This window comes from Canis aureus, chromosome 11, assembly GCF_053574225.1.
Source record: "Canis aureus isolate CA01 chromosome 11, VMU_Caureus_v.1.0, whole genome shotgun sequence".
NCBI lineage: Eukaryota > Metazoa > Chordata > Mammalia > Carnivora > Canidae > Canis > Canis aureus.
In genome coordinates this window covers 40,998,916-41,026,664 of record NC_135621.1, presented here as the reverse complement: position 1 = coordinate 41,026,664, position 27,749 = coordinate 40,998,916, and the positions used below count along the sequence as shown (strand labels likewise).

Here is a 27,749-nt window from a genome sequence, read left to right as displayed (position 1 = left end):
ACCCCTGCCTTAGCCCTGGGGTGTGATAGTGGCCTGATCCTGCTTCAGGACACACCTCTACCTGGGGCCCCACTTGGCAAAGCTTTCTGGGGAGCTGGGGCGGGAGGGGGGCGCCGTCTCCGATTTAGAGAGCCCACTTACCCTGCCTCATCATGACTAGGGGTACTTTCCCAGCCACCCTGCCTATGATGGGCACCCACATTGAGAACCTAGACTACAGTTAGCCTCAAAGTCTTAACCTCTTTTCATTCTCCCAGCAAGTTTAGTCACAGACCTTATCGCCCCTGTACAAGTAAGTAAATGTGATTTGGGCAAATTCAGTGCCTTGACTGGGGTGACCCAGACAGCAGGACAGGATGAGGCTCATGACTGCAGCCGGCTGACCCCAAAGCCCTCCTGCCCCCAGCCCCGTCTCCACTTTGTGGAGGTAGAAGTTGGAGAATGTCCTTCCAGCCCTGCTTCCTGCTCTGCCTCCGATCTCAGACTCCCAGCTTCAGGTGCTAGGATTCTGTAGTCTCTTCCCCTTCTGCTCAACACCATTTGACTTCAGAATTAATAAGGAATGAATGTGAATTAATGAATTAATGAAGCATGAATAACTGCTATTTATAGTGTATTTTTTTCTCCCTGGGTAGATGCATTAGAAGCTTGGCAAAGCCCCTTTGTCTGGCTCAGGCCTAATGACACCTTCTTATTGCCTCCAAAATATTAAACTTCAATGTAAACCAGGGGTTTCATATTTATTTCATATGTAACTTTTTATGGACCACCGAGATAATTTCCATATAAAAATTTCATATAAAATAAACTATTTTCATGCTGGAAATCATGCTGAAATCATATGGAGGAAGTTTGCCTTCTATGTGGGGCTCAAAAGAATCCTCCTTCATCCTCTAGCAGCACCCTGTAGGACACTTTACTCATGAACTTGTCTGTGAGCCATTCTCTAGGGGAGATGTGGCCCTGCTGTAGATGTCAGGCCTGTATTCTCTTTGAATTCAAGGCAGTAATGCTGCCATATTTGCTTCTATGTGTCTACAGGGTCTTGGACATCTGAGGGGCCCAAGCGACCTTTGATAAATAGCCCTTAAATTAATGAGTGGGTTCTCTTGTTTGTTCATTCTACATGTAGTCATTGAGTACCTGTTAGATATTGAGAACTCTGCTGTGGCTGGAGACACAGACGTGAAAAAGGATGTAATTCTTACTTCAATGGGGTCAATGGCAGGAAAGCAGACACAATGCAAGGGATGGATTGCACTACAGTGTGATGTGTGCTACAAAGGGGAAGGACGAAACGTTGGGGGACATATGGCAGATGACCTATCCCTGCCTAGGGATCAGGACGTCTTCCATGAATAAGGGACATTTAAGCTGAGATCGAAAGAGTAAGAATTAGTCATTCAAGGCCAGAGAGGGGCGGATAGGTAGATGCAGGACAAGCAAAGAACTTCAGGAAGACTACTGTGTGTACAGAGAAAGTTGCAAGCAGAAGGAGAAGGCAGAGGGGAATCTGGAGAGTTGGTCCAAGGCCGGATCATGAAAGGTCTTGTCTACTAGTGTTTTTCAAACTTTTCTTCACTGCAACACATAGCAAGAAATACATCTGAGGTTGTAACTCAGGACACACGTGTGCCAGAAAAAATGGTCACAAAGCACTTACACTTATCATGAACAAAGTATTCTATTTCTATTCTATTTTTTTCAAAGCTGGTTATGACCCCAAAGTATTATATTTCTATTCTATTTTTTCAATGCTGGTTATGACCCCCAAAGTTGATTTTACAACTTTCCAACGAGTCTCTTCACCCCCTTGTAAATCATGGTTGGGAATTTGACTTTATCCCAAGGTTAGTAGGAAACTGGCGATGAGCTTTAAGCCAAGAGCAAGCCGGTCTAGTTTCCTTTGTGGAATGATGCTCTAGCTGGAGCAGAGGGTAGGCTGTGGTAGGAGTGAGGAGGGGCACCCTAACGCTGGTTGGTTGCTGTGACCTGGTTGAGAGATGAGGGCACCCCAAATACAAGCAGTAGCAGTATGGGTAGGGGGAAGTGGATTGATTTTTGAGATTCTTATGATGGAGAATCATTGGTTGGCCACATGAAATGTCCTCAAGGAGGACTCCAGGATTCTACTTTGGTAATTGGAAGGACAATGGTACTGGCTGTTGAGATACAGAGCACTGGGGGAGAATCCCATTTGGCAGTGAGGGTTCCAAGTTTTGGTTTGGATATGTTCAGTATGGGACACCCAACAGTTGATTTTTCCATGGACTTTATTGCTCAAGGAGCACTGTTGGATTGGGTTTGTGGACTTGAGACTGAGCAGTATCTTGAGAGTGTTTGAAATCTTGGAAGAGAGGAGATCTGTTAGGGAAGATATATGAGGAAAGCAAAGACAGACCCTGGGACATTCACCATTTCTTTTCTAGAAGAAAATAACCTTTGTCTCCAAGTAAGAATCAAGTCATCATCTCTTACACACTCCAGACTTTGGATAATACTACTCAGATGAGGTTAACACAGAACAGGTTTCTGTGTTCGAGCTGATGGTTAAACATTATCTCAAGAAATTTGAACCGAGCCTCCATTATAGCAAATGAACCTCTTCTCCTGGCTGAATGTGGGAGAAGCCCACATGGACTTGCTAACCTGGGGGTTGGCTCAGCCCTGTGGCTTGGCCACGTAACTTCAAATGTTTTCCATCTTGGCTGCTTTTGAACTAAATGTATTCCTCATGCTGGAGAAGGCATGTGTTTGATGTTATTAGAAACCTGAACAATAAAAATATGTTGAAAATTATTAGAAGTTGGAGCAGCTGGTATTGAAATATTTTTGCCCTAGGTTTAAATCAGTGAGTTGGCTTTCTTGATAAAGAGCAGTATTCTATTCCAGCCCCTTGATTTAGCAAAGGACTTGGTCGCTGTCAAGGAAGTAGCCTGAAGTCGCAGGTTGTGCCAGTCTCCCTCTCCTTCCCTCCATCTCACAATCCTTGTCTTCCATCCCTGCTCATCACATCTACATACCTGGAGTTCAAAACAGAAACAGGGTAAAATTGACCCCCACAGATGCAATGCTACTCAATTTTCAAATGGTCATTCTTCTTGTTAGAAGAAATAAGGTGTGTTACCTGCAGAAAGCTTCAAGGATATAGATTAGCAATGGAAGAAAAGGAAATTATTCATCCATTCAATGAACATTTACTGAGCAGCTACTAAGTTATAGAAACTGGAATAGGTACTGGAGGTACAAGAGTAACCCACACCGACAGGTTCCCTGTCTTCTTGTGGTAAGTGTTTAGACAGGATGTGAGCTGTTGGTGGGATGGTTGTTAACATTGTAGATATGGTGGACAGAACCCTGTGCCAAAGTGACTTTCAAAGAAAGTGAGGGAGGGATCCCTGGGTGGCGCAGCAGTTTGGCGCCTGCCTTTGGCTCAGGGCGTGATCCTGGAGACCCGGGATCGAATCCCACGTCGGGCTCCCAGTGCATGGAGCCTGCTTCTCCCTCTGTCTGTGTCTCTGCCTCTCTCTCTCTCTCTCTCTCTCTCTCTCTCTGTGACTATCATAAATAAATAAAAATTTATTAAAAAAAAAAGTGAGGGAATGAGACATGAGGGTAGTTGGAGCAAAAGTTTTTCAGATAGAGGGAAAGGCAAGTGCAAAGACCCTGCAGCACCTGGTGGCTCAGTAGTTGAGCATCTGCCTTTGGGTCAGGTCATGATCATGGGGGTCCTGGGATTGAGTCCTGCATCAGGCTCCCCACAGGCAGTCTGCTTCTCCTTCTGTCTGTGTCTCTGCCTGTCTCTCTCTCTCTCTCTCTCTCTCTCTGTGTCTCTCATGAATAAATAAAATCTTTTTTTAAAAAGTGCAAAGGCACGGAGGCAGGAGCATACCCCATTTGTTGGCAGCACAGCAAGGAAATCAGAGTGGAGGAGCAGAGTAAGAGAGGAGGGAGATGAGGGGAGGTGCTGACATGAAGGAAGCTGGGGCTGGAGGTTGGTGTTTCTAGATTAAGTAACAAGCTTGGCCTTCACTCTGATTTGAGTGAGTTTGGAGTCAGTGGAACACTTGAAGCACAAAAGGGACTTGGTCCGACTTACGTTTTAGCAGGAGCTCCCAGGCCTGTGCCGAAGCGGGGCTGTGGGAAGTGAGGAGGAGAGGCAGGGAGATGGCCAGAGAGAACCATTGTGAACGGTCTTTGTTTTTAACGCACACGTTTATAAATGAAAGATCAAACTCTATAAACTATTCTTTAACCTTCATTTCTCACTTGATATTTCACGAACAGCTTTCCTTTCCACTCCATTGAGCATCTGTCTCCAGTGTGATTGCTGATGCCTAAAGCAATTCTGTTTTAAGACCTTATGTGGCAGAGCAGAAGTAATAAAAGCTGGCCTGACCTCGCACTCACCATATTCTAGGCTCTGTGGTGTCCCTGCCAAGAGCACTGGGAGACCGGGAATCTCATTATGCACACTTTCAGACCAGGAGACCAAGGGCACGTGACTCACCCAGCTTCATCACAGTTTGGCTCTCAAGTGGCAGAGTTAATACCTAACCCAAGCGCCGAGAGTCCAGGTCCTGCCCCTCTGACTCCCTTACTGTCCTTGAACTTAGAACCCACTTCTGCTTTTATGAATACCATCGCCATAAGCATTCCTGTGGCTAAATCTTTGCAAGTATCAATAATTGTTCCCCTAGCATCGATTCCTAGAGGAGGAATTTCTAGCCAATTCTTTTAAGGTGACAACAGGTTATATTTGTTTTGTAAATTAAGCAAGTAGGACCAACCTGTTCCAGATGCTCAGAGGGACCATGTATGATATTGAACACCACGGATGGTAGTCCCTTTCAAAGCAGTAATTACCATTGGTCTGATGTGATTTCTTTGAAGTGTGACTCTCTGAATACATGGTTTCTCCAGAACAAGAGCTTGGACAAGCATTAGCAGGCGTTTCTCGAGATTCAGACCTTTGCTCCAAGGGGGCCACAGTAGATTGTTGGCAGTGGTCTTCAGCAGATGTTCATACCAGGGCTATCTCTTGGAGATCCAGGCAGGCATTTCCTGAGTGGCTACACTGCATGATGCCAGTGAGCTGGGAAGAAAGGGGTTGTGACGTCCTAGGTGCCCCCCAGTCCAGGGATGAAAGGATGTAAACTGGAGGGGCATTCAAGGACCCACTCAGCCATAATCAGCCCTGCCACTCTGGGCAGGCAAGTTATTAAATCTCTTTAAGTAGAAATAACTCCTACCTGGTGGCTTGTGGTAAGGGCTAAATGAGACAGTCTACCAGGCTCTGGGGAAATTGTAGCAATAGTGCCAGCAGCCTCATTCAGATTTAAATCCTGAGCCCCTCTCTCCTCTGCTCAGGCTTGTTTTCCTTCACCCAACCCATTCCTACCAGAACATAAATATGTGTTGAAAGGAAATACTGTGCTAATATGGAGCACCTAGAGCAGTCCGATTCATAGAAATGGAAAGTAGAATGGTGGTTGCCAAAGGCTGAGAGGAGTGGAGAATGGAGAGGTGGGTACAGAGTGTCAGGTTTATGCAGATATTTTGGAGATTGTACAACAATGTGGGTGTAGGTGACATTACTGAACTATACACTTAAAAATGTGTAAGATGGTAACATTTATGTTTTGTGTATTTTACCGTATTTTTAAAAGGAAATAATGCTCTTAATGTCATACTTTTCCCAGTTTTGATGGTCAAGGCATGTGTGTACTTTACATTTTCTGGTTCTAATTTCCAAAGCTCCTTCGTGGCCATCTTCTTTGTGGTCCCACAACAACCACAGGAGACAAGGGTCACACTCCCCTCATTTTGTGTCTGGGGAAAAGGCAGTGCTGAGAACTTAGCCTGCATCCCCCTGTTTTAAAATGTAGGGGTGTTTTATTATCAGGTGTGCCCAGGCCAACAGATTAAGAGATGACCACCATTGAAAAGATAGTTCAGGAGCACCTGGGTGGCTTAGTGTTTGAGCACCTGCTTTTGGCTCAGGTCGTGATCCCGGGGTCCTGGGATCAAGTCCCACATTGGGCTCCGTGCATGGAGCCTGCTTCTCCCTCTGCCTGTGTCTCTGCCTCTCTCTCTGTGTCTCTCATGAATAAATAAAATCTTTAAGAAAGAAGAAAAAGACAGCTTATTGCTCCCAGTTCCCAAGAGGCCAGAGCACACTGCACCAAGCTGGGAGGGAAAGTACCAGGAACAGCTAGGAGGGCGAGGGAAAGGGGGCGGAGGTGGACAAGAGCTTTTGCTGTGGTTTCCATAGGGAGAAATGGGAGAGGCAGGGTGAGCAGGTTTAGGATTGGGCTCTGGGACACGAGGGCTGTCCCTGGTTGTCCAGGATGTGGCCCAGGGTAATCAGAGCAAGTGGACAGTAGCCCAGAGTGTGAGATCCCCATTAAGGAGGTAGCAGGGATGTGGGTTCTGAATTGGTCATTTGTATTTGAAAAGCATGCTCATGGGTGTGTTGTTTACTATCACTGGGAATTGGCCAACCTTGGGAGCAGCAGTCTCCCTGGGTCAGCCAGGAAGGCCCCAGGAGCCAGAGCATCAGAATATAGGAAATAGGTAAATCTAGCTAATACGTCCAGCCTTTTTCTCATTGCACTGAGTGCCCTCTCTCACGGAGCTGTGTTGCTTCCTGAGGACAAATCCATCATCTTCTTCCACCCTTTAACTTATTTGATATCTGCTGTCCCAGGGGTTCTCATTTCTGGTTGCCCCCCAGGACATCACGGGTGTGGGGGTGGATTTAAAAATCCCAGAGTCCAGGCCTCACCTCTGGCCAATGCCAATATTGAACTTCACCCCCTCCTCCCATTTTGCTTCTCTTCCCATAACTCTCAGGCTGCTCCCTCCCAGAAGGCAGGTGTCAGCTCTGGTGCAGCACAAACTGCAGATTTGCTACAGGAACTGCAGAAATAATAGGGGCCAGGAGACCTCATTGGGGCATTTGGGTGGGGGCTGGAAATACAGCCCCTGCTGCCCACCCCAAGTGCTGATCCCAGAGGTTGGGGCTTGCTCCGCATGCACTTTTATAAAACTACCCAGAATAAGTCCTGGAGATGTCATGTACAGCATAGTGACTCTAGTTTATAATACCATACTGTATACAGAGATCCCCTGCTTTTCAAGTTTGCGGTATGCTGCTTCTTTTACAAAAGATCTGCATTAGTCTGTTTTCATTAACCAAAAGAAATGTGAAGGCAATTTTCCACTTTACAAAGTAAACGTGAAAAGCAAAAATAGCATTCATTAAATCTGTAGATTGCTTTGGGTAGTATGGACATTTTAACAATATTCTTCCAACCCATGGGTGTGGAATGTCTTTCCATTCCTTTGTGTCATCTTTAATTTCTTTCATCTGTGTTTTATAGTTTTCAGAGTACAGGTCTTTCACCTCTTTGGTTAGGTATGTTTCTAGATATCTTATTATTTTTGGTACATTTGTAAATGGGATTGTTTTCCTAATTTCTCTTTCTGCGTCTTCATTAGGAGTGTCTAGGAATGCAAGCGATTTTTGTACTTTGATTTTTGTATCCTGCAACTTTACTGGATTCATCAGTTCCACTGGGTTTTTTTTGGTGGAGTCTTTAGGGTTTTCTATATAGACTATCACATCACCTGCAAATAGTCACAGTTTTACTTCTTCCTTACCAATGTGGAGGCCTTTTATTTCTTTTTCTTGTCTGATTGCTGTGGCCAGGACTTCCAGTACTTTGTTGAATAAAAGTGGTGAGAGTGGACAGTGTTTGTTTTGCAGCCACCATAGAGACAGCAATCACCCCTCTAGGGGAGAGTGGCACCTCCCACTTTCTTCCCCAGAACTACACTTAGCATCTCAGCATCAAGGGGCCAGAGTTTTGAACTGTGTCTGTGAGCATCTGTGCTTTATCTCAATTTATTTTCTGCCTTCATTATCAGGATGTGTCCCTAAGGTGTCAGAAAAGCCTAAAAGAGGCTATTTTGGGGGAGTCTAGGCATGCTCAACATTTTTTTCCATATAAATTAATGATAAATACTTCTGAGCTATACATTATTTTGGCTTGTTATATATCAAGCATATCTCACTAAATAAAGAAAATAAATAGCACATCCTTTGTTCCATGAGGCCCCTCATTCTGTAGTGTGCTTTCTGCTTTCTTCCTGATGGAATCAACGTCCTCCAGGAGATCAAATGTTTTGCTAAAAACTTCATAAAACAAAAAAACAAATACTGATTAGTACTTGTAGCAAACACAGAAGTTTAAGCCCCAAACAGAGTGACATATATTTAAAGATGTAGCCTTGGGGTACCTGGGTGGCTCAGTCGGTTAAGCATCTGCCTTCAGCTCAGGTTGTGATCTCAGGGTCCTGGGATCAAGTGTCACGTTGGGCTCCTTGCTCAATGGGGAATCTGCTTCTCCCTCTTCTTCTCCTTCTGTGATCGCTCTCGCTCTCTCTCTCTCTCTCGAATAAATAAAATCTTTTTAAAAATTTAAAAAGACATAACCTCAGGACTGGGAGAGCCTAGAGCAACACAGCCACAGCCAGGAGACTGCCACCAGAAACTGCAGAACTGAGGAAGGAGTCTTCCCTAGAGCCTTTGGAGGGACAGCATGGCCCAGCTGGCAACTTGATTTTGGACTTCTGGCCTCTAGAACCGTGAGAGGGTGACTTTCTATTGTTTTAAAACCACCAGAGCTTGTGGTAATTTGCTACAGTGGCCACAGAAATTAACAGAGTCCCCAAAACCAAAGGGCCCAGCATCGACAAAGCTTCAAGTCAAGCAGTAGGTGCTCCAAGTGAAGCAGCCCCAAGGCCTGCTGGGTTGAGACCAAGTCTTTATGGACCTCAGAGCCTGGGATGAAGAGGAGGAGGAGAACAAGACAGGAGGAGATGGAGAAAATTATATCATAATAACAATGGCAGTAACAACATCATTTGCTCTTTTTTTTTTTTTTTTTAAAGATTGTATTTATTTATTCATGATAGTCACACAGAGAGAGAGAGGCAGAGACACAGGCAGAGGAAGAAGCAGGCCCCATGCAGGGAGCCTGACGTGGGATTCGATCCCGGGTCTCCAGGATCACGCCCTGGGCCAAAGGCAGGCGCTAAACCACTGCGCCACTCAGGGTTCCCCATTTGCTCTTTTATGCATGTTATAGTCTGCTTTATTAAATCGATTCCTTATAACATTCTGGGTAATGAATATAATTGCCCATATTTTATACAGCATGAAATGAGGTTGGGGAAATGAAAGATTTTCCTGCAGTCACTCAGCTTTGAAAGAACCAATTCCAAAGCCCACCTTGGCACTAACCAGTGCGCAACACTTCTGGAGGCTTTCCAGAGCATCCCGCCAATCCTAACCCCTGGAGTAGCAAATATTGTAACTAGGGGTGCTTCTGGGTGACTTTAGATGACCATCTGACAAGTTAAACCATGGGGCATCCCGCCTCCAGCTGTGGTGTGTCTGGAGAGTCGGACCCAGGGAGGAGCTCCCTGGCGGGTATAGTCCTCCCACCATTAGCAACACCCAAATGTCGTGCCTCCTCTGTCAGTGCACTGGGAGCACTCTCTAGCTAACATTTTGTATTTAACAAGTGATAGTGTGCACAGTAGAATTTGGCACACCTGTCTCAGTGCAGGAGGAACAGGTGATGGATACCCCAGCATAACCTTGTGAGTTATGATCTTTCAAAGCTTCTCATTTTCTTGGGAGTCTGGCACAGGTATGTGGCTGTATCATCGATCACAGATTCCCTTGGCCCCGAGAGGGAGGCAGATGGTGCGACGTGCAGCAGAGCCAAGCCCATCATCTGCTTCTCTAGTATTATCTGTTACGATCCACTGCCAGTCTCACAGATTGGGGCACTAAAAGTCCCCTGGGAGCAGATTTCCAGCCCCCAACCAGAGATTTTGCTCTAGTGGGTCTAGTGGGTCTTTCAGTAAGTAGCCCATGCCAGCTTTGTGCAGCTCATCCTCTGACCACATCTGGAGAAAACCAGACTAAACTATAAATTCCTAAAAGACAGAGATCACCATTGAATCCTCACACCTGCCCATGGTAACCACTTACTAAGTATTTCTTGAATAAATGAATACATTAATTTCTCGCCCATGGGTTTAGAAATTTGACCAAAGCCAGGATTTTACATACAAGTTCATGTGTGTGAGTGTGTGTGTGTGTGTGTGAGTGAAATGACAGAAAAAGAAAACAGCATATTGTGAGGGTTTTCTTGTCTTTTTCTAACATGCACAGAGCACTTACTAAGGTAGCTCATTTGTACTGACAAAACTGACATGCATTTGACCCTTGAAGAACCAAGTGGTTAGGGGAGATGACCCTGGCCCCCATGTACTCAAAAATACACATATAACTTTGACTCCAGCAAAAAACTTGACTACTAATAGTCTGCTATTGACCAGAAGCCTTACTGATAATTAGTCAATTAACATATATACATATGTTATATGTATTATATACTGTATCCTTACAATAAATAAACTGGAGAAAAAAATGTTATTAACAAAATCATAAGGAGGGGCACCTGGGTGGCTCAGTGGTTGAGCATCTGCCTGTGGCTCAGGGCATGATCCTGGGGTCCTAGGATCGAGTCCTGCATCGGGCTCCCCGCAGGGAGCCTGCTTCTCCCTCTGCCTGTGTCTCTGCCTCTCTCTGTGTGACTCTCATTAATAAATAAAGTCTTAAAAAAAAAGTAAAAAAAGAAACTGTCTTCAAAAAGAATATATCCTAATTCTGTGCCAAAATAGAAAGTTCCTGGCACACACATCACAAACAAAAACAGCACAGTGAGGCGTACATTTTACATGAGTAAAAGGAAGATTGGTCATCCCAGGAATTCTTTGAATTCCACATTTTCTCATAACACAGAAACCAGATACTTTACAGGACCTATGGAAAGAAAAAACCTACACGGATTGCTTTGTATTCTTTGTGAGTTGTTCAGTCAGGTGTGGCCACAGAAGGGGATAGAGGAGCAGCTCAGGGGTCCTAGAGTTTGGAGGCACACCAGGCCGGGTGACCTGGAGAAGACAGCAGGTCGGCAGACAGAGGACAGGAAGGCTTAGACCATGGCCTTTATTAGGGTTTCCTGGGAAGGGCAAGGCAGGGCAGGGTGAACACCATAGGATTAGCTAGTTGGGATAATTTTGGTGGGCTTTGGGCTCTAGCGGTCATCTCCAGTTGTCTGGCACCTGGCTCTGGGACGATTAAGGCAGAAGCCTATTGCTCCCTGGACCATAGGGCCACAGAGAAGAGCTCCAGCTCTGGACTGGCTAGTTTGTGTATCAAAGGGACCCTGCTGCCTGGCTCTGCTATTTCTAAGAATTGGGTAGCCCCGGAGAGGCAGATCTCCACAGCCAGGAAGGTCTTTTAAGAACTAACTAGAATTTAAATGAAAATTTGGGAGAAAAAAAAAATCAGACAGTAAGTTAAAAAAAAAAAAAGATGTCAAAACATCACAATATATAGAAAATTTTAAATATTTGAAATATACATATGAAGCTATGTTGTTTTGCTATCAAGACATATGGGAAAAAAAAGCCATTATACACCAAAGTGATGCAGTTGCCCAATACCTCAGGGTGGAGTACAGAAATCACAAAGCAAGGAGATGTGCTGGTGGCCATTCCTGCTTGGCACAGGACCACTGTCAAGACGCCGAGTCAGGGTTTATTTGGAAGTGTTCTTACTTCCTTAGTGTATGTAAAATAATGAAGCATCTTAAAATCAGTGGCCCTTAGAGTCAGTTAAAGACTAAATGTGTATATTTTCCAGACTTTTTCTCATTTGGTTCTTACAAGCTAATGGGTATAATAATACCCATTTCACAGATAATTTTGTTGAGGCTCATAAAATATAAATACTTTGAGCTACTGACAAATGACTTTGCAGGAAGACTGAATGGAGAGTCTAACCCACCCTGAGGTCTCCCCATCCTATCCCCATGTCACTCCCCCAGCTTTGCTTCTCAGGAGACCCTGCATTTCTACCCAACGCATCACTTGAGCAGGAACATTTCAAATTTGGCATTTGCTGTCACATGCATTCAACCCAGGAAGCCTTGAAACATCGCCTTTGTATTCACAACCACTGGTTAACTAATTTAAGTTTGTATAACAGTGGGAGAGTCATATGCAAGCTGGAAAATTTCCATAGGGCTTACAAAACTTACAAATTAACAAATCCCTTTTTAAGTGTTCTAATAATTTTTTTTAAAAGATTTTATTTATTTCCTTGAGAAAGAGAGCAAGCTAGAGAGAGAGAACATGAGTGGGGGTGCGGCAGGAGGGGCAGAGGGAAACGGAGAAAGACTCTCCGCTGAGCAGGGAGCCCGATGTGGGACTCCATTCCAGGACCCTTAGATCATGACCTGAGCAGAAGGCAGACATTTAACCAACTGAGCCACCGGGCACCCCTAAATATTTTAATAATTTTTTGTAACCCAAGAATTCAATGAATACTTCTCTTAAGATTTAAGATTTCCTTTTAACGTACAACTCCAAGAAGTGAAAGTGAACACATTTTCCCCTTAGATTTTACGTTTTCCATATAATGGACCAAATCAACTCTTCTATGGTTGTTTTACTTTTAAATAGACCCTCTTAGCTCATTAACAATGAACAAGGTCATGGACAAATTGGCTCATGTCACAGTAGCCCCTTAAATGCCAGTGGGCTCAAGCTCTGCTAAGAAAGAGGGTTGAAATTCTGGAGCCATTCTTTCTGCCAGTGGGGAATTCTCAGCCTCTGTGGGAGAAGAATCACAGACGTCCAGCTTGGAGGAACTGGTGCCAGCTTTGCTCTGCACACACTCTGTGACCTTGTGGCACTAGTTCAGTGGCACTAATAATAGGGTCATGAACCATTTTTGCAAAGCAGAAATACTAAACATTTAAAATTAAATTTATTTAAGGAAAACCGTCAGGAGAACCTCAGGGTGACACCGCCAGGGACCCACATACCCATGATGGTCTGGAACTGTCCGTCAGATCTAGCATGTTGTGTGTGTGTGTATGTGTGTGTTTTATTTAAGGCTTTATTTATTCATTCATGAGAGACACAGAGAGAACAGGCAAATACAGGACTTGATCTCAGGACCCCGGGATCATGACCTGAGCCCAAGGAAGACTCTCAACCACTGAGCCACCCAGGTGTCCCCAGATCTGGCATGTTATTGATGGGACTATACTAGCCATCTGCCCTGATAGAGGCCCCCCTTGACCTTGCCGAATGCCTTGTGATTCGAAAGGTGCTTTCATAAATATTTACTGTTCACAACAGCGTTGTGAATCAGAGGCTGGAATGTTGGGAATTGCTCCCCAGGTGACAAGGCTAAGGAGCAGAGACCATAGTTTAGATCTTCTGGAGTTGCCCTGCGAGTCACCCAGGCCCCGCTGCCTCCTGGACTTCATTCATTCATCTTGACTTTATGTTAGTGGGTTAGTATTTTGGTGGAGGCATGAGTGAATAAGTTAAGCTTGCCCTGCTCCCTACCCAGCTAACACTTGTTAAGTCAGGCTCATGAATGTCACCATGGGCCAGGACTGAGGGACTAAAGTGATTTAAATGATTTTCCCTCTTTATGAGGAAGGTAGCCTCTTCAGTGCTACTTTCTTTCATATGTCGTGGGTCAGGGCAAGAATGTAAGGGCAGGGGCTTCTGGAGTGACCAGCCTTCCATTAGAATTGTCCAATTCTTGGGGGTTTGGGGAACTCATTTTTGGAAAATAAACTGAAATCACTATTAAACAATTAAATCAGATGACTGCAAATAGACATAAGGGATCTTTTTGGGGGGGGAGTGGCAATGCTCTACGTGGATAGACGGGGACAGTTGTACAATGCTATAAATTGACTAAAGATCACTGCATTATAAACTTACAATGAGCAAATGTTATGATATGTACACTATGTCCCAATAAAGCTGTTGAAAACATTAAAACATCATCAAAATAATTTTAACCAAATAGATAAGCTGTATCTGTCTTTATTATAAACCAAGAAGCATATTTTTAACCAGATTTAGGTTTTCTTTTTATTTTTTTTCAGAACAGAGGCATGAAATGTTAGAAAAATTGCAAACGATACAGAAAGGAGTTTAAAATTGGTTTTTGAGGAAGCCAAATAAAAGTAGGGGAAGGGCGCCTAGTAGCTGTGATTTTCGAGAAGGGAAAAGTTTTTGCAAAGCAGCCCGGCTGCAACCTGAGAAGTCGGAGGTGCCAGCATCAGGTTCTTCTGACATGAGTAAGTCACAGCTGTCCTGGGAGCCCCCGGGTACAGGCTACTTGGGACGTCACATATTCTACCTGGAGGAACTTGGCATTGGCAGCTCTTCTAGCATCTTGAAAAACGCTAAGTCTCAGATTTCATTAAAATATCAAGCTATATCCATTTTTAAATAAGCGCCATATGCTTTGTGCCTCTAGCAAATCTTCATACATGGTTCAGGGAGTTAAAAAACCCTATCTTAGATGCAACACCTCTAAATTGGTTCAGAAAGGAAAAATAAATAAATAAATGAATAAGTTGGCTTTTAACAGTTAAATGCACAAATAAAACTCTGAAAGATGTGCTTGGAAACTAATGACTCTGAGAAAGTAATACACTGTAACCTCCTCTAAAGAAAGGTAGTAACACATGCAGACATAAAAACAGACATTTTGTGAGTATTGGGTGGGTTATTCTGGACTTTTCAGAAATACTTAAAATACCAATCATTCTTTCTCATAACTATATCAAGGGTAGCCAGTTAGTTGACCAGAATCATAATCTGAACCTGTAGAGAGGATTTTGTGCACACAACAACATCCTGAGTACAGTAGTAGGAATCCCTGACCTGGGCCCTACCCAGGACAGAGGAAAGGGGATAAAAGCCTACAAGTAAAAGAGAAGAATGTCCTCTTCCACTTGTACCATCTTAAGCAAATCACTGAATCCGTATTGTTGTCTCATCTGTAAATGGAAGTAAGAATATATCATCAGATGGCCATGAGAAAGAAAGAACACATTTTTTGGGCAACATTTTGTATATTTCAAAATCTTATCCAAATACTAGATACTATTATTGTGTCTTTGGTCAGAGGAAAAATTTAGTCTACCAAGTTGGCTACTCAGGATTAGGCTTCCCAACCAGGGTGCATGGCCCTGGAGCAGCGAATGGACCACCGGTGTGTCCAAGGAATTAACTCTCTCAGCCCTCTGTCATTCTAGTCTACCATACAAATATTTTTTGTATGTGTCCTGGGGAAGAAGTGAGGATTGAACAGACACTGGTTAGTGGCCGAATCCCCATGCTACACTGTGTCTCTGTGAATCTGGCATTAAATCTTACCTCCGGGATCCCTGGGTGGCGCAGCGGTTTGGCGCCTGCCTTTGGCCCGGGGCGCGATCCTGGAGACCCGGGATCGAATCCCACGTCGGGCTCCTGGCATGGAGCCTGCTTCTCCCTCTGCCTGTGTCTCTGCCTCTCTCTCTCTCTCTCTCTCTCTCTCTCTCTGTGACTATCATAAATAAAAATATTTAAAAAAAAATAAATCTTACCTCCTCTACAGCCAGCAGATTTTAAAGTGGTGGACAAGTAGGTTCCATCCACATTGGCTCCAAAGGCATCTGTGCGAGCTGGTCCATCTGGGGCACAGAATGGAACTGAGGTCCGAGGGCAGCCTGGTGTTCATGACTGCGGAGGCCCTGCTGAGCTTCAGCCTTTGCCAGTCCTACAAAGGGTCCCTGCATCCTCTCCCCTTGTCTCTTCTCTGCTCCTGCCAAAAGACGTCCTTGCTCTTGCTCTGCAATCCTAACCCATGACAAATATAAAAGTCTTTTTTAAAAAGATATTTATTTATTTATTTATTTATTTATTTATTTATTTATTTGACAGTGAGAGAGCAAGCACAAGCAGGGGGAGCGGCAGAGAGAGAAGCAGGCTCCCCACCGAGTAGGGAGCTGAACCTGGGGCTCAATGCCAGGACCCCTGGGCCTCGGGATCACGACGTGAGCGAAGACAGACATTTAACCAAGTGAGCCGCCCAGGCACCCCAGCAAACAAAAAAAGTCTTAAGTGAACCACCACTTACATCATAACGGAAGTGGCACAGCCAGGGATTAAACCGGAACTCCTGGGTTCCAATGCAGGTGAATCTACTACTTTCTAGGTAAAGAACAGCTCATTGGTTTCCTCATCCATAAAACTGGGTCATTGGCCAGGTTCAATGAGATAAGCTATGGTTGTGGTTCTGAGATGTTCCGAGAACATCTACCTCCCTGGACCCTTTGTTGAAACAGATGGTGGAGCTCCCCTCACCCCCACCCCCCACTGCTGGAGCTCAGATCAGTGGGTCTTGCTGGCCCTGATAATCTGCACGTGAAACACGTTCCTTGGTGATGATAGTGCAAATCCAGAGAGCCCCTGCGCTATGAAAAAGGCTTAGCCTGGACGTAAAAAAAATTTAGGTACTACTAAGAAAAATAACCAATAAAGATTTGCTCCCTTAAAGCTTCCCAATTCTGTTCTATCTGAAAATTTCCCCCCAAGAGTCCTGCCTGAGTTGAGAAATAAAAACTCTGGTCTCTTTCAGTTCACTTTTCTTAGAAATTCAGACACGTGGGGGTAACACCTGTTTCTAAACACAGCTACTTGACGTATTACTTTTGGCAGCTCTTGCATATTTTCTCATTGCCAATAAAGTTGTTGAAATTGAAATACACCATCTGTTTGAGAATTTGTATCAAAGAGACAGGTGACAGGGTTGCAGGTAATGACAGAGTCAAGCTGTTTCAACAGCAAACTTACCCATCTGCCAAAATTGACTTCATTCCTTAGAGTTGGCATTTGTGAACCGATATGTTCTTCTGGTGTAGGAATTAAAAATCCAATATTACAAACACCCATTGGTTACTTAAAGCAATATTAACCACTCCGGAGAAAGGGCTCACCAAATTTCCCGCCATTTGGCTTGATCAGAACCAGCAAAAACAGCAAGTTCTTTTGGCGACCTGTATACCTGCTATAGTCTGCACTATATTCACAATACATACATGTACATATATGTCAATGGGTGTGTATTTCTAAATCTGTGAATTAAAATGTAGATGTACTTGTGCATATAGTGAGTACCTGACTTCTTTACTGTTTGTGTAAAATAGTTCCAAAAGAACTGTGACTCCCTGGCAGGGCACAAGGGGCCCTTTGTTCCTAGTAGGTCGTGGCCCCCACCCAGGAACACACGGCGGGCGGGGCCTCAACCGAACAATCTCCTCTCAGGGGCGCGCGAGTGCACGGGGACGCGCGGTGCATGGGGACGGTGGGTGCACAGGGGCGCGCGGGCACACGAGGACGCGTGGGCGCACGGGGACGCGCGGGTGCACAGGGGCGCGCGGTGCACGGGGACGCTCGGGTGCACGGGGACGCGTGGGTGCACGGGGGCGCGCGGTGCATGGGGACGCACAGGGACGCGCGGGTGCACGGAGACGCGCGGTGCACGGGGACGCGCGGGTGCACGGGGACGCGCGGGTGCACGGGGGCGCGCGGTGCATGGGGACGCACAGGGACGCGCGGGTGCACGGAGACGCGCGGTGCACGGGGACGCGCGGGTGCTCCGCACACCCTGCAGGAGCTTGCAGCCAGGGATATTCCATTAGGTACAGGTACAGAGCCACATGGGGAGAGGGAAGGGCCGAGGACTGCTCTGCTTGAGGACAGGCAGGTGTCGCAAAGGAGCTCACTCCTGGAGTTCAGAGTCATTGTCGCCTAGGAAAATTCACTCATTTTCCTGACACCCTAACGGCAGTAACACGGGCTTTCTGGATTGGCCTGGACTCACTTTTCACTTAATGCTCTCCACTGTCTGCACGCAGACTTGTGTTGCGGCCATTCTGTTTAGAGGCGTCGGAGAAGGCGATCTGAGCCCTCCATAGAAAACCCACACTGAAGCAAATGGGGGGTATTTGTCGTTTCTAACGGCTGAGGAATATTCCATTATATACATAAACCACATCTTCTTTACCCATTCATCTTTCGATGGCACCGAGGCTCCTTCCACACTTTGGCTATTGTGGCCATTGCTGCTAGAAACATCGGGGTGCAGGTGTCCCGGCGTTTCACTGCATCTGTATCTTTGGGGTAAATCCCCAACAGTGCAATTGCTGGGTCGCAGGGCAGATCTATTTTTAACTCTGAGGAACCTCCACACAGTTTTCCAGAGTGGCTGCACCAGTTCACATTCCCACCAACAGTGCAAGAGGGTCCCCCTTTCTCCGCATCCTCTCCAACATTTGTGGTTTCCTGCCTTGTTAATTTTCCCCATTCTCACTGGTGTGAGGTGGTATCTCATTGTGGTTTTGATTTGTATTTCCCTGATGGCAAGTGATGCAGAGCATTTTCTCATGTGCGTGTTGGCCATGTCTGTGTCTTCCTCTGTGAGATTTCTCTTCATGTCTTTTGCCCATTTCATGATTGGATTGTTTGTTTCTTTGCTGTTGAGTTTAATAAGTTCTTTTTAGATCTTGGAAACTAGCCCTTTATCTGATAGTCATTTGCAAATATCTTCTCCCATTCTGTAGGTTGTCTTTTAGTTTTGTTGACTGTATCCTTTGCTGTGCAAAAGCTTCTTAACTTGATGAAATCCCAATAGTTCATTTTTGCTTTTGTTTCTTTTGCCTCGTGGATGTATCTTGCAAGAAGTTGCTGTGGCCAAGTTCAAAAAAGGTGTTGCCTGTGTTCTCCTCTAAGATTTTGATGGAATCTTGTCTCACATTTAGATCTTTCATCCATTTTGAGTTTATCTTTGTGTATGGTGAAAGAGAGTGGTCTAGTTTCATTCTTCTGCTTGTGGATGTCCAATTTTCCCAGCACCATTTATTGAAGAGACTTTCTTCCACGTGGATGGAACTGGAGGGTATTATGCTGAGTGAAATAAGTCAATCGGAGAAGGACAAACATTATATGGTCCCATTCATTTGGGGAATATAAATAATAGTGAAAGGGAATAGAAGGGAAGGGAGAAGAAATGGGTAGGAAATATCAGAAAGGGAGACAGAACATGAAGACTCCTAACTCTGGGAAAGGAACTAGGGGTGGTGGAAGGGGAGGAGAGCGGGGAGTGGGGGTGAATGGGTGACAGGCACTGAGGGGGGCACTTGACGGGATGAGCACTGGGTGTTATTCTGTATGTTGGCAAATTGAACACCAATAAAAAATAAATTTATTATTAAAAAAAAAAAAAGAAAAAGAAAAGAAAACCCACGCTGGTGCTAGCTCACCCCAGCAGCCAGGCTCCGCGGCCCTCCCAGCCTCCCTGCCCTGCCTCCCCCTCCTTGCATTCCACCCTTCACTGCTTTCCCCTCTTCCCTCCAGGCCTTGCGGCTCTCCAGGTTTCCAGTGTACAGCTTGACTGATTTTTCCTTATCTGACCTCGACGATGAAGAAAGAAGAGGTTTGGGACTCCGTCTTTCCCATCAATTTAAAGCCAAACATATACCCAGCTAAAGTCGAGATTTGCTATCTGAAACTAGAGGTTTGCAAAACAGAGAGGAAATAGCCCATCAGACTCCTCTCTGGTTTAGGTCCCTCACTATTAGATTGGGTCAAACACTTGGAAGGGCTTGGAGAGGTGCCTGCTGGGAATCTTACTTTCCCTGCAGCCCTCCTGTCTTCTAGGATCTTCTCCTTGGTTTGTATTTCTCCGCTTGTCCATCAGGCTTGTCCATTGTCTTCCTTGTCTTAGACCTATAACTGCAGGTACCTCATAGCCTGGCCTCCTCTCTCTCCAAGAAAACCTAGCAGAATCCCCTTGCCCGGCTGGGAACAAAAGCCTGACGAGGAGGTGATAGGGACGAGGAATTATAGAGCTGCTGCCCACAAAAATGGAAGGAAGTGGGAAAAATAGATCTCAAAACTTGGTCAAATGGGGCTTTGAGATTCTAGTTTTTCTGTTTCTAGAGGTTTGAAATGTAATATTATAAAAAGTTTTTAGAAGTTATCAAGGAAAGAGAGAGACAAAGAGAAAGGAAGAAGGGGATGGGACTGGGGAGGGAGGAAGAAAGGCAGGCAAGCAGGAGTCACCAGCAGCGCTTCCGGGCAACCTGGGGCTGGCCCTTGCCCTCAGAGATCCCTCAGGGTGCCAGCTGGTGGTCCCACACTGGCCTGTCAAAATGGAAAGCAGAGGAGAAGTTTCCTTCCCTCATCCTCGTGGTTATCAGCCACCGAAGCTCTGTGTGTAAACATCCATTCTTCACCTCCTGGAAAGGAGAGCAGGGTGTGATCTCATCTCAAAGTTTTCTCCCCCTCATCTTGGATGGTTTGGGGTGGGAGAGTGCTTTCCTTTTCCCCATGCTTGTGAGCCTCATCGACCTAAGGCCTTCCTCACTCTCGCTATGGTCCTAACCAACACTGGTTTCCCTTTTGGGGCCTCTCAGTACCAGAAACCTGGCTTCCAGCCCTGGCTCCATGTTTTTACTGCTTTTATGACGTTGAGCTCTCATGACTGTATCAGAGCATCCCTTTCATCTCCCGCCTTCCCTCCCCCAGTTGTGAGGATGGCAGGACAGGGCATAGCTGGGGGCTTGGGAAGGAGTCCTCACTGTGCAGAAGCAAGGTGGCAGGACAGTGAGGGTGGGGCGGTTGAAGGAGCTTTAGAAAACGTCACAGCAAATTCGGCGTGTGGATAGCAGTGTTTCCTCTTTGCTCAAGGTCGAAAGCACCTTCTATCCTTTGCACAGATCCAGCTCATGAGGACATCATCAGCCTGCTTGTGCTCACCCCTGAGCACACAGGCAATGCACAGGCTGGTTGTCCTCTCCTTAGCTTATTGATCTTCTGACACCTATGTGACACTCCCCACCCCCATTCCGGAGTGAGATGATTTGGATTGGAAAAACTATGATAAGTACCTTGAAACGGTTCCATTCCCAGCTGTCTTCTTTCTCGGCTTATAATTCACACCGTGGCTCCCATTCCTCAGAGTGAAAACCACCAGAGAGAGAGTGAGGGCTGTTTCAAACGGAAAGATCGGTAGTGGAACATTCCCTGTGCAACTTGTCACCTTTTACTTTGATCTTTAACTTGCCAAAATGTCTGGTAATAAATGTGTTGTTGATTTGGATATTAACAACAGGACTGTGACCAAAACGCTAAATTAAATATCTAAGACAAGTTGTTGCCTAGAAGCCCAAACAATTTTCATCTGATTTAACCTCAGGATACAACACATTTTTTGAAAAATTCTCTGCACTATCTGTTCCTTTGGTGAAACAGGAAACCACTCTCTGTAACTATTACGGTAGGGACAATCCAATCTTACAGCATCACAAGGGTGCAGGTAAAGGACTCCCCACCAGTTAGGATCAACAGGCATACGGATACGGAAGAGCGTGTTTTCTATTCAGTGCCCCTTATTTTGTGTTCCAGGAAGAGCTTAATCCATGAGGGCTTCATATCTGCGTGTCACAGTTTCTACTCTTTGATCCAAGAGAAAGAAATCCATGATTGAAATAGTGAGATGTGGAGTTGATTTATCATTAGTTTTTTATTTTTTTAATTTTAATTTTTAAATTTTAATAATTATTTGATCTTACTCCCTTCTTTGTACCAGGCATTGCATATGTATTTGAAAACTCTGGGAAGAGATAGGTAATTATTCCCATTTCACAGATCATAAAACTGAGGCACGAAGGTACTGTATCACGCTAACACAAGCATCTGAGTTCTGCACAAGGGATATCCCTCACTTGTAGAATAACACCCTGGACCTCTGATTATACAGCTCAATCTCCAGAAGTTGGGTAACTGGACCCACCACTGAAAGATGAGCCCATCCTAGGCATGCTTGGCCAAATCAGGTTCTAGGTTGTATCTAAACTGAGGTAACATCACAAAGATACTACCACTTGCAGAAGCTTTATCCTTGTTAACCTGGTGTTGGGTCTCCTGACCTTTTACTTTACCATATCCCTTCAATTCCAGGTACTGGTGTTCCCCACTATCTGAATTAAAGTGTTCCTGTGAAACCTCTTATAAACTGAAGCGGTGTCCCTGCAATGAAGCAATTAATTTAGATGGGAAAAATTTTTCGGGACCCCCTCAGACCTAAAAGATAACCGCTGTTGGACTTTTCTGATACTCATAGACATATCTTGCTAGTGGATACACAGAATAAATGGAGATAAAAAAGTGCAGATGCTCACAGACACAGGTCAGAGCTCTGGCGGTGTGATGCTGAGATGCTGAGTGCAGCTCCCCTGAAAAGAGCTTGGGTGCATGCTGCCTCTGGAGTGCTCGCTGCAAAAACTGACATTGAACACTAGTGTTGCTTTTTGCCTTTTTTATTTATTTTATTTTATTTTTTTGGAAAAAAATCCTCTTTGGATTTCTTTCAGTTAGGGAAAACCAGGACTAATGTAGGTTTGACAGAAAAGCTAAGTGGCATACAGAAAACTTTCAAAAAGCAGGTGATCCATTTATCTATAATATCAACCATAAGGAGCTTAGGAAAAAGACACTTCTGGAAGCACAGGGGATGAAGTGGGACTTGCTAAGTGGAAAGCAGGATGGAAGCTTCCGAAGAAGAAAAGCAGGTCAAGTGTGTCCCTGCGGGAGTCTCTGGAAGCCTTTGTCAAGTCTAATTCTTATCCGATTCCCATGTTTTGTTTCTGGTAGAAAGTAGAAGGATGAAGAAACAATTCAAGTTTCCTTTTACTGCTTTCACTCTGGTGCCCTTATCCATGGTAGGATGCTCTCGGCAGTCAAGTGTGTTCTTAGGGCTCATCTGCAGGCCTTGCCTCCGCCAGGTCCAAGGAAGGGCTGCCATGTGATCCTTTGCCACGGCCAATGGAAATTGCAGGTGACCTGGTGGGGCCAGAAGCTGCTGCCTCCCCTCCCTGATGGCTCTCTGGCAGATTCACCTTGCATAGCAACATTCTTTTTATTGAAATTATTATATATTTATTTCCCAAAATTAAAAAAAAAAAAAACCTGCTCCTGTAAAAAGAACAATTGGTCAAATTGTTGTCTTGATGATTACAGCTTTGTAATACAGCTTGAAGTCCAGAGATGCCTCTAACTTTGTTTTCTTTTTCAACATTACTTTGGCTATTCAGGGTCTTTTCTAGTTCCATATATATTTTAGGATTGTTTATTTTGGCTCTGTGAAAATTGCTGATGGTATTTTGATAGGGATTGCATTGAATGTGTAGATTGCTTTCAGTAGCATAGACATTTTAACGCATTTGTTCTTCTAATCCATGAGCATGGAAAGTTTTTCCATTTCCTTATATCTTCCTCAATTTCTTTTATAAGTGTTCTATAGTTTCCAGAGTACAGATCTTTTGCCTCTTTGGTCCTATTTATTCCTAAGTATCTTATGGTTTGGGGTACAATTATAAACAGGATCGATTCCTTGATTTCTCTTTCTGTTGCCTCATTGTTAGTGTACAGAAACGCAAAAAACTCCCGTGTGTTTATTTTATATTACTATCAGGTGATTTTAAGAAGTATATAAGGTATGATATATTGTTTAACAATTCGAAACTGCATTCCATCTTAAGAAAACTTTTGCCAAGGTAAATGAATCCTCTATCCTAGAAATAACAAAGGAAGGAAGGAAAGACAGATCCACCTTCCCTCTGTCACCCCCCACTGGAAATCCAGCAGCCCAGCGCAGAGAAAGACACGGTCTCTCTTCTCCCATGTCTCTCCATGGGAGAAGAAAAGTGAGCATCTGACTTCACCAGAGACCCCAGCATCAGTCCAAGCCAATACCAGGCCAGTTTCTATGGCCCTAGGTGGCTCCCAGGGCTCCAAGCTCCTAGCAGTCTCCTGTGAACCCAGGCTCCCTGCTCACCCCAGTGTCACCTGGCTCCTGCTGACCCAGCAGATCCTGTGGCTTCTTTCTAGCTCTCAATCAGCCCTAGTTCCAGGCCAACTACTAGGGACTGACCCCGGCCCCTGGCACACCCCAGCACCAACCAGCCCCCATAGACTCATGCTCTAAACCAGCTTCCACGGACTTAGATTCCTGACTTACTCTAGCACCATCTCCAGGTCTGCCCCTGAGGCCCCAGGTTATAGGCCACCCCCATGGCCCGAGTCTCTGGACTGAGCCCTGTGTACCCAGATAGTGGTCCCTAGAGCTGGGTTGGGCCCAGTGGACCCAGGACCACCCACATAGACCTTGTCTTAGACCTATAACTGCAAGCTCAAGCCCCAGCCCGCACCACTGTTGACCCAGGCACCTCTCCAGGGGCTCCACCAGCAAGTATACCCGCTAACACCACCAGATGACCCACCCAGAATCTCTGGACCAGCTTGCCCCTGCTGAATATAGTCTGTAAAGACTAGATGTGGTGCCTACTTCCTCAAATGGGCAGAACCAATCCAAGACCATAGGATCATAAATATTCAAGGAAACATATCACCAACAAAGGAAACTAATAAAGACTTTAAATAGCCAAAGCCATCCTGAGAAAGATAGTCAAGGCTAAAGGGCAACACAATTCCTGATTTCAAACTTTATTGCAAAGCTGTAGTAATCACAACGGTATGGTCCTGGCATAAAACCAGATACATACATCAATGGAACAGAATTAAGAGCCCAGAAATAAGCCCATGCATGTAGGGTCAACTGATATTTGACAAGAGATACTCAGTGGGAAAAGGATACTGTCCAATAAATGATGCTGGGGAAACCGGATACTCACAAACAAAAGAATGAAATTGGACCCCTGTCTCACACCACTCACAAAAAATTAACCTGAAATGGATTAAAGACTTAAATATAAGCCCCCAAACTACTGGGATGCCTGGGTGGTTCTGTCTGCCTTTGGCTCAGGGCGTGCTCTTGAAGTCCCGGGATTGAGACCTGCATTGGGCTCCCTGTGTGGAGCCTGCTTCTCCCTCTGCCTGTGTCTCTGCCTCTCTCTCTGTGTCTCTCGTGAATAAATAAATAATCTAAAAAAAAAAAAAAAAAAAAACCACTAGAAGAAAACATTGGAAAATGGTTCCTCGACACTGGTCTTGGCAGTGACTTTTTGGATATGACACCAACAAGCAACAAAAAGCAAAAATAAAGAAGCAGGATGATGTCAAACTAAAAAGCTTCTGCACAGCAAAAGAAACAATCAGAAAAATGAAAGAGCAACCTACAGAATGGGAGAAAATATTTGCAAGCCATGTATTTGATAAGGGGTTAATATCCAAAATATATAAGGGAAGTACAACCCAAGAGTGAAAAACAAACCAATGAAAACAATAGACTTTTTTTAAAATTTTTTTTTAAATTTATTTATTTATGATAGTCACAGAGAGAGAGAGAGAGAGGCAGAGACACAGGCAGAGGGAGAAGCAGGCCCCATGCACTGGGAGCCCGATGTGGGATTCGATCCTGGGTCTCCAGGATCACACCCTGGGCCAAAGGCAGGCGCCAAACCGCCGCGCCACCCAGGGATCCCTGAAAACAATAGACTTGATTACACATGAAAAAAAAAAAGGACGTGATTTCACATTTCCCCAAAGAAGACATATGAATGGCCAATAGGTACATGGAAGTGAAAAGCTAAGAATGCAATTAAAAAGAAAGGTGTAAATATTAATACATGTTTGGAAATGCAACTTTAATTGGAAATCTGCCAGAACCAAGGTGGATTTCCCCGTGTTTCTGTTTCTTTATACATACAGCTACGTCACTTCCCTCTGCCCCCGAATAGCTACTTATGGACTTAGTTTCCACTTCCTCAGAGCTAGGGTTTGTTTGCCAGGACCCCTTGTATCAGAGTGTAAATAGGAAAGAGCTCAGCCCCTGATTAATAAGGGATTCTTGGGATCCCTGGGTGGCGCAGTGGTTTGGCGCCTGCCTTTGGCCCAGGGCGCGATCCTGGAGACCCGGGATCGAGTCCCACGTCGGGCTCCCGGTGCATGGAGCCTGCTTCTCCCTCTGCCTGTGTCTCTGCCTCTCTCTCTTTCTCTCTCTGTGACTATCATAAATTAAAAAAAAAATAAATAAATAAGGGATTCTTGTCAAAGGAGAGGCCGGGTCAAGGGAAACCAGGAGGGTGGCAGCCGCGGGAAGCCCCGTCACCTCTTTGCCTGCGGGGAGAGGCAGGGAGCAGGAGGGAATCTGCAGAGAGGCTTCCTGGAGGCACTGAGAGCTTGGAGAGGAATAGACCACTGCCAGCCACACCCAGGTGGGAGGGAGCCAGAGCAAGAAAACCTTCCCCCTCCCCTCCCACCAGAGGCCCAGGGGGCCCAGTCTCCCAGACAGTGGCAGGGGAGGGGAGAGAGTGGCCAGGAGATCTGGAGAAGCGAACACAGAGTGTCCACCATACCCTTGGGGCCTTGAGACTTCTCTCTATACTCTTTGTGACATCTCAGGGCAATTGCTTCAGTGGCTCAGTATTTCCCAGTTCAGATTTCCAGCTGAGGGAGTGGAGTGAGAGCATTTCAGCTCTGCCATCACTGGCCAGGCTATGGATTCGCTGCCCTTGGGGCCGCTGCCCATCCAATCAGCTATCCAAGCACACCTCGGAGATACTGTAGGTTTGGTTCCAGGCCACTGAACAAAGCAAATATTGCAATAAAGTGAATCAAATGATGTTTTTTGGCTTCCCAGCACATATAAAAAGTTATGCTTACACTAAACTGTAGTCTATTAAGTGTGCAACAGCATTATATCTTTTTTAAAAAAGACAATTATATATCTTAATTTTAAACTATTGCTGAAAAAAAAAAATAAACTATTGCTGAAAAATGCTAGCCATCATCTGAGCTTGCAGCAATTTGTAATCTTTTCGCTGGTGGAGGGTCTCGCCTCCATGTTGATGGCTGCTGAAGGTTGGGGTGGCTGTGGCAATTTCTTTAGTCTTTTCTCTCTCTCCTTGTCCCCCATCACTGCCACACTACGCCTGTAGCAATTTCTTAAAACGAGTCAAAGATGAAGTTGGCCCCACTGATCAACTCTTCCTTTCACGAACGATTTCTCTGCAGCAGACGATGCTGTTTGGTAGCAGTTTAGCCAAGTAGAACTTCTTTCAAAATTGGAGTCCATCCTCTCAAACCCTGCCACTGCTTTATCAATTAAGTTCATGTCATAGTCTGAATGCTTTGTTGTCATTTCAACAATCTTCACAGCATCTTCACCAGGAGTAGATTCCATCTCAAGAAACCACTTTCTTTGCTCATCCTTTTACGTTTTAGAAGCAACTGCTCAACCATTTACGTTTTAACATGAGATTGCAGCAATTCAAATAGAATAATAATGAAAAACTTTAAGATATTGGAAAAATTACCAAAATGTGACACAGACACAAAGCAAGCAAATGCTGTTGGAAAAAGGGTGCTGATAGACTCGTTTGACACAGGGTTGCCACAAACCTTCAATTTGTAAACCAACAAATAAACAAGACGCAATCATCTGCAAAGCACAATAAAGAGAAGGCCATAAAACAAAGAATGCCTGTATTGAAAATGGTGAGGGGTGAGGTAACTGGAAATGTGCTGGGAACATCCTCACTCTGGATCGAGCCGCTTCACGGGCTAGCAGGTCTAGAACACGTGCCAATGCGCCCATGTGTATAACATATAAATGAAGCAATAGCCATTGTAACATTGTGATTGGTTTTCCTCGGGGCTCCATGATAATAGTTAACATTTATTAAATGCCATCTATGATCTAGGCGTGCTTTATTATTTTTAAAGATTTTATTTATTTATTGATGAGAGGCACAGAGAGAGAGGCAGAGACACAGGCA

General features: G+C 45.0%; 1 protein-coding gene and 1 long non-coding RNA gene across 2 annotated transcripts in view; one reads left to right on the top strand and one right to left on the bottom strand.

Moving 5' to 3' along the window:
* Positions 1–27,749, top strand: part of GPR45 (G protein-coupled receptor 45) — an 83,849-nt gene that overhangs the window by 51,155 nt on the left and 4,945 nt on the right. The window lies entirely within an intron of this gene.
* LOC144323925 (uncharacterized) lies at positions 14,422–17,250 on the bottom strand. The gene is made up of 3 exons (XR_013389275.1): positions 16,804–17,250; positions 15,555–15,807; positions 14,422–14,966 (listed from the first exon to the last, which is right to left on the bottom strand). It is a non-coding gene; the product is annotated as an uncharacterized LOC144323925 (long non-coding RNA).